This window comes from Sceloporus undulatus, chromosome 5, assembly GCF_019175285.1.
Source record: "Sceloporus undulatus isolate JIND9_A2432 ecotype Alabama chromosome 5, SceUnd_v1.1, whole genome shotgun sequence".
Lineage (NCBI taxonomy): Eukaryota > Metazoa > Chordata > Lepidosauria > Squamata > Phrynosomatidae > Sceloporus > Sceloporus undulatus.
Genome location: NC_056526.1, coordinates 161,917,099 through 161,924,977, shown reverse-complemented (window position 1 = coordinate 161,924,977; position 7,879 = coordinate 161,917,099). Strand labels below are relative to the sequence as shown.

The following is a 7,879-nucleotide window of genomic DNA, read 5'->3' as shown; positions in this document are numbered from 1 at the left end:
ATTATTATTATTATTATTATTATTATTATTATTATTAGACTAGAGCACTTGGGGAACAGTTATAAAAAATAAGTAAATTTTGAACATGCATATAAATATAAATTGTTGTAATAAGTTTAAATTTAAAGGAGAATGTTACTAGAAGATGGATCATCTCTAGTCTTTATGATCTGGAAGGGCAGATGGGGATATACCCTCTGGCACAGTTTCCTAGCTGTATGAAAAAGAGTATTTATGATAGCTGACCATGGTTACATTCTCTGTTTGTATTTTCCCTAACAATGTGAGGAGGTTGGAACTGTGGTTAAAAAAATATATTCATCTCTCTTCCACAATTAAATGATTGGAATGAGCTAATCTGTAGGCAGGTATACCAACAGAGGCCTGTGAATAAGCATTCCAGATGCAAGCTTCTCTCATTTGATAAGGTAACTGGCTGCAAGGTACATTTTCATTGCACATTTGTAAATTGTAGCATGACATTCATAAAAGGACAATCACAATAGGAAAATACTAAGATGTCATTTATTCCAAGAAAATATGATGTTCCCAGCCTGCTGCTGTATTCAAGGTGCTGCTCTTTCATGGATAGGAGCACACAGCATACATAATGATTTTCTGCCTGTTAAACAAAGTGGAAAGTAGTTTACATTATGTCAACATTTCCCTCAGGGTTTACATCAATACAGTTATTATAGAGAGACTGATTGTGGATTGCTCTAAAAAACAGAAGATCTTTTAACTTTTCTTATTGACCCATATTATGCTGTCAATGTAACCACAGAGTTGCAGTTTGCTTTTCTTTATGTCTTAAGTTATTGATATTTTTTAAAAGCAAGATCACCACTATCATCCACAAATAGCACCTGCTCTTATCTGAATGACATTTCTAATGCTCACATATTCCTCCCCTTGCCCTTTTCAACTCAACAGTTATACTAGTTGGTTTAAAATGTATCTGTTAATGACAGCATGGATCCAGCTGATCAGTGTACATTTTATTTTTGTTGATAAACATAAAAACCATTGGTCAAATCTGCTGGTAGGTCTAGGGCAGGATCATTGGTCAAATACCAAGGCCCACATTTCAATGGTAGACCTCTTGCTGACCAACAACTCTTGAGTTGGCTCCCATACTGGGAACAAGACAGGATATCAATTAATTAATTAAAATAAACTCTGTCTTTTTGCCATCAAGCAATTGGAGTGGAGGGAGGGGTCACATTTTTCACTGTCTGTTCACTTATCTGCTTTTCTCTCTGGGTAGCAGTGGAGTCTGAACCCAGAGAAGAGCAAGTGAGGAACTGGGTGACTACAGGAATAACTCATCTTGTCTGGAGGCTGATCAATAACCAGAACCAGGACTGATCCCTGAGAAGATTCCTAGAATATATCTTCTTGAAATTAATAGGGCCACAGGAACCCAGCTCCTACTGGCTTATCCCAACTAGAACAAACTCACAGAATCTATAGCTGAATATGAGTCTAGATAATAGCAGTATCAATTACATGTCTATACCACTTATCAGTGAATTAGCACTCCCTAAGTGGTTTAAAATGTGTAAGCACCAGCTCAGACACACTTCGAATCTGACTTTTTCCTGATCTTATATTCTTTCTTCCTTCTTCTGGAACTTGCTGATATTATCCCAGGCAAAGTAGGGAAAGATCACCACATGCTAACAAAGGAAATGTTGCAAGGCATCTAAGTTTAAGCCCAAATTAAAAACTTTTCTGTTCATGGAACCATTTCAGGCTGGAGCTTGATATTTTTGAGTATTTTCAGATAAAGGTTTTTGTTTATTGTTTATTTATTGTTTTACTGTCTCTAGTTATTTTAATGGGATAAATTGTTTACTTACCATTTTTGTATTTTGTGATTTTAGACTGTACACTTTATGCTGTTTTGATAACTTTGTATAGCTCCATTTATATAGCACTATATAAATAATAATAATAATAATAATAATAATAATAATAATAATCATCATCATCATCATCATCATCCATAAAGCATAGAATCAAAGAGTTGGAAGAGACCACAAGGGCCACCCAGTCCAACCACCTGCCATGCAGGAACTCACAATGAAAGCACTCCCAACAGATGGCCATCTAGCCTCTGCTTAAAGACCTCTGAGGAAGGTGACTCCACCCCTCCCTGCGGGAATGTGTTCCATTGTCGAACAGCTCTCATGTCAGGAAGTTCTTCCTAATGATGAAGTGGAATCTCTTTTCCTTTAGCTTGCACCCATTGTTCTGGGTCCTATTCTCTGGAGCAGCAGAACACAAGCTTGCTCCATCCTCAATATGACACCCCTTCAAACTTTTAAACAAGGCTATCATATCATCACTAAACCTTCTCTAAACAAACAGGTTAAACATACCCAGCTTCCTAAGTCTCCCCTCATAGGGCATGGTTTCCAGACATTTCACCATTTTGGTTGTCCTTCTCTGGACATGCTCCAGAGGATCTTGAACACTATGCTAGAAAAACTGCAACTATTAAAAGCCACATTTTCATTATATTTTCCAACAGGCTTGCTTGATTAATTAATAAATGCCCAGTTACAATGCTATACATCCTTAATGCATATAGAACATGTGCATATGGTGAGCCCGAGAGCCACCACTCATCAGTCACTCTTTTAGGCTCCTACATGCCCTAAGAACTGAATTTAAAGACTTTGAGGTACAGTGGCTTGAGTGTTAGAATAAGAATCTGTGAGACCAGAGTTTCAATCCCTGCTTGGCCATGGAAGTCCACTGGATGACCTTGGGAAAATCACACTGTCTCAGCCTCAGAGGAAGGAACCAATAATAAGTTTACCCTAGAATCACAATTAGTCAGAAATAACTTGAAGGAACACAACAACAACATCTATAAAAGATACAGAACAAAATTCCCTTCCCCCAACTCTCCACCTGAGACAAACTGTTATTCACAATCTGAGGACCATGAGAAAGATTATGTTCTAAATTAGAAATAACAGTTACTATTAAATGCAGGCAGAGGTGTACATTTATAATTGTAACAAAGTTAGCAAAAGTATAAACATGGTGTTCCGGTTTTAAAAGATTCTGCCTAATAAACACTGAAGTAGTTTTGCAACTTAAGTTGCTATAGCATCAGAAGCCACTCCATATGGTACATAACTTTCTCATTGTTGGCATATGTTCAGTTACTGTTAATGTGCATCATTTCTTTCCTTGTGGATGCAGACACTATATGTAGCTAAATATCCAGATGGCATTTTCTAGCAAAGTATTAGAAATTACACACTCTGGGAATCATAATCTTTTTATGCTGCTGTAAAATGTGCAATAATTACAACTTTTAAAATAATATTGTTGGGGGAAAAGAGTATTAAAAGCACATTGTACTCTTATTATTACAGGGTTTGCCTGTAATACATGATCCTTTCTGTTTCTGATGTACATGATCTTTTTGAGGAAAATTAAAGAATAGGAATTAAGCATAAAATTGCATGCCATGGTTATTTTGATAAGTTGGTATTGAATCTTCACACATTTATATGGCTGTATTTGTAGCCCCCTATGTGTTTTCACTTTAGATATTCATCTAGACATTGATTTAGTTGCCACTGTTCACTGTTGTTTGTCACAGTTTTTCCCTTCTTCTCCATCTTTCCCATTTACAAGCCAGAGCTAAAAGTAATTTTGGTGGTATCCAGAATGGCGCTTTGTGCCGGCCTGGATACATACTAGGATTGCCTTGGGGTGTCCTTTACAGATGCCTCCTAACCCTAGCATTGCAATGGTGGTGCCTTGTCTACATTGGCACTGCCATTATGATGTCATAGCCACGCCCCTCCAAACGGAGTGGTGCGGGTGTGATGCATGAGCGCTGCTGTAGGGCGCTTATGGTGCCCTTTCAGCAGCGCCAGAAGGAGGTCAGAAATGGAGCTCCTTCTGCTGCTTCTATTGCTGGTGCAGCCTTTACACAGCTGCGTCAGCAATACAAAAGAGAAAGGGGCCGAGCGGTCTCTTTCTCGCTCTCCCCGCCATTGTCAGGCCGCGGGGAAGTGGCTTTTTGCCGCTTCCCCAAGGCCTGGGAAATTGGCGGATCAGGGCCTCTGGGGCTGCTGCTGTGGGAAAAGGGGAAGGTGCATGCCATAGGGGAAAGGGGCAGGTGCACGCCGCCCCAAAGGGGCGGTCTGTACCCGCCTTTGTTACACCTAATGAATTACTTCTAAGTAATTCTTTTTTCAATACTTAAGGCATCATTATGTTACATTATTGCCTGGGAGGGCAGCGCTACAATAAGACATGAGCCATATGTGGAGGAAAGGCCACAACTTTATTCACGCAAAACCAGCAGCCAAAAGGTAGGGTTGGCCAAAAGCATGAGGTCTGGATCATCGTACAACCCGCTGTTGTATGATACTGGCTAGTCATATATCAGCAAGATATCGGGATGAGCTAGGGGCTGATGGAACGCCCTCTCATATCCATGCAACCTAGTGATTGCATTCAAATTAAATCCCCTAGTCACCAGGAAGCGGTGTCACGTTATGGCCCCCGCAATGGCCACAGCGCATGTCCTCATCGCTCCCGTGTCCCATAGGGACTCCCAATACAGTGCTATGCAACCATATAGACCATGACCACCAGATCTAGACCCTCTGCTTCCGCCCCAAAGTTGTGACAAACACCAACACCCTGACGGAGGGCGGGTGGGAGAGCCAAGCAGCAAATGGCACCATGCACTGGGCAACTGGGCCTAAATAGACCATGCCCAGGGGGTTGCTGGGAAAGGAGTCGCCCCGCCCCCAGAGCAGCCGAACCAATCGGTCACCCTGGAGGACTGAGGCAACCATAGAGAGGGACTACCCACCCCCTAGAGCGGCCTTTCAGAGGCGGAAGTACCTCCCTTTCCCTCCCCAGCAACCAATCGCCAGCAAGCACGCCCCAGCAAAGCATGCTGGGGCACTCCACCGAGCCTGCATCGCCACTCCAGCGGCAACACGGCCTGCCCGCTCAGTCGGGCGGCCGTCTTTTGTAGTGAGCAGTAATTTTAATCATGTTTTGCTAGAACTGTATTTTAAAGTGTAGAGCCAAATTTCAGTATGTCTTGTTCCATAGGTTACACTAATATTACAAGTCAAACAGCTGTCAATGGTACAATGGTACAGTTTGTTGCATCATATATATATATATATATATATATATATATATATATATATACATAAGAAATGTAAGAGATGAACTTAGGGTGGAAAATGAGATGCAAGATACGATGGGGGACACTGCTTACAAGACTTGTGAAAGGGATCTAGGAACCTAGTAGACCACAAGTGATATGAGTCAACATTTCGATGCGGCAGCAAAGGGCCAATGTGATTTTAGGATGCATCAATAGAAGTATAGATCCTCTAGATCAAGGGAAAATAATATGCCACTCTATCTGCTCTGGTCAGGCCCCACCTGGAATATTGTGTCCAGTTCTGGCACCACAATCAAAAAGGATGTTGAAATGGCACGTGTCCAAGAGGAGGCAACCAAAATGTGAAGGGTTGGAAACCATGCCCGATATAAGAAGATCTAGGGAGCTGGGTATGTTTAGCCTGGAGAGAGAAGGTTAAGGTGATATGATAGCCCTTGTTAAATATTTGAAGGGTGTCATATTGGAGAGGGAGCGGCTTGTTTCTGCTGCTCCAGAGAACAGACCAGAACATGGATGCAAGCTACAGGAAAGAGATTCCACCTCAAATTAGAGGAACTTCCTGACAGTAAGAGCGTTCACAGTCCAACGCACTCCCAGTCAAAAAAGATGGAGTCTCTTCCTGGAGGTCTTTAAACAGAGGCTGGATGGCAATGTTCGAGGATGTTTTGATTAAGAAGTTCTTGCATGGCAGGGGTTGACTGGATGGTCCTTGTGGTCTCTTCCAACCCTACGATTCTATGATTCTATGATCATGGTCCTGAACCAGAGTGACCCTCACCGGTTGTCATATCTGGACATTGTCCCGGGAGCGGCCATTCTAACATTCATAACTGTAATAGAGGATTCCAGCCATGCTGGTGGCAAAGATGAGATGAGTGTAGGTGAACTGGCTTGGACTAGTTGCAAGCTTACAAAACGGTTGATAAGTAGTATACAGGGTAGGAGATCGACTCTGCTTATTAGTCCGTCTAAGATAGAAGTAGGTAATAATGTTCTCAGGATGATGTAGTGGTGTGAGTGTTGGGACTATGACTCTAGAGACCAGGAGTTTGACTCCCCTCGGAGCCAGGAATCCCTGGATGACTTAGGCAAGTCACGCGCCTATGAGCAGCGAGGGGGGCAATCATAGAATCATAGAATCATAGAAGCGCAGGCTGGGAGAAAATAGGGCATCCAGTCCAACCCCCGCCAGCAGGAAATCCAGAGCAAAGCATCCCTGACAGATGGCCTCCAGCTCTGTTTAAAGACCGCCAGGAAGGAGACTCTAGCACCTCCGGGGAGTGCATTCCACTGGCGAAAGCCCTTACTGTCAATGCAAACTGCTTTGAAAGAAGGTGCCAGAAAACCCAAGTTTAGGGGAAAGCATAAGTGCAGAATGTTGAAGCACACAACAACATCGTTCTGTTAGGTGGAAACCGTTGGCCCGCCTGCCATTTTGTGCCATGTCCTGGGGAAGTAGGCTCAGTCTAGAGGAGTTCCGCCTCCCCTTCTTTCAGCTAATCGCAAAGAGCACAAGACCCTCTGCATACAGATATTCCAGGTAACTCAGCTAGGGTGTTGATTTCTGACTGGATGTTAGGGTGGAGGAGGGTTCTTAAGAATGATGGAGCCGATGGTAGGAATCCCTGCGCTTCATCCCTTATAGGGTTATGGGGGGCAGCCAAGAAAGAGAGGAAAAGGATATGGGAAAGATGATAGGAGGTACTTGAAGTGGAAGGATATGTGTTATGGGCTGCTGTGATTTTTGGAATATTAAAAGTGTATGGGTGCCAATGCAAGAAAGGGGTGTCATATTGAGGATGGCGAAGTGTGTTTCTGGCTGCCCAGAGAATGGAGCGGAATGGGTGCAAGTAAAGGAAGAGATTCCACCACATTAGGAAGGAACTTCTGAGACAGTGGGTTGTTGGAAGTGGGAAGAGGCTTCCGGGGAGGGTGGAGTCCCTTCGTGGAGAGTTTTAATCGAGGCTGGATGGATCTGTTGGGGTGCTTTGAGTGGTGGTTCCTGCATGGCAGGGGGTTGGACGTGGGTGGCCCGTGTGGGTCTTTGCAACTCTCAGATTTCTATGATTCTGTACTTTAATGCCCGTGAAAAGAGTATGGAATGCAATCCAAAACATAATGGAGAAGCCATAGATTCGTCACACTTCCTGGGTAGAAATATCCCGTACATTTGGTTAGCATTATGATATTAATACATGCCAGTGGGTAGGAGAGGGAAAGAAATAGGCTGCCTAAAGGCCATGCAGAGGATTGTGAATAAAGGTAAGACTGTAATGGAGAAACTGAATATCGTTTTTGCAGGCTCCAGTCTTCAATGACTATACATTATGCTCGATCTCAAAAGTTATCTCGACCTTACCAGGAATGTTTCCAAGATGATGAAGATGCCAATACTTCATTTAGACAAGCAACATGCATCACTGACAGTTATAAACGATCTACTTCAGGTTGCAAACTCGTTAACAATCCTTAATCTCAGAATTTTATTTTCTAAAGTCTCATTGGAATATGTTCACAAAAAGTTTCCTGTTTGTCCAAATGTGTGTTTCTGGTTTGTGCAGGGTGGCTGTGTGGCAGAGATACTTCACACTAAGTTATTTCCTAGATGTTAGCCTTTCCTCCTCCGCCCTCACTTTCAATTTATTAAAATATCTGCCACACTTCCTCTCAACTAAATAATGCATTGCTTGGCCA

At 42.6% G+C, this 7,879-nt stretch overlaps 1 pseudogene; it reads right to left on the bottom strand.

The window, feature by feature from the left end:
- The window catches only part of LOC121931712, a 35,426-nt pseudogene extending 29,443 nt beyond the window's left edge, over positions 1 to 5,983 (bottom strand).
- Between the last annotated feature and the right edge of the window lie 1,896 nt (positions 5,984 to 7,879).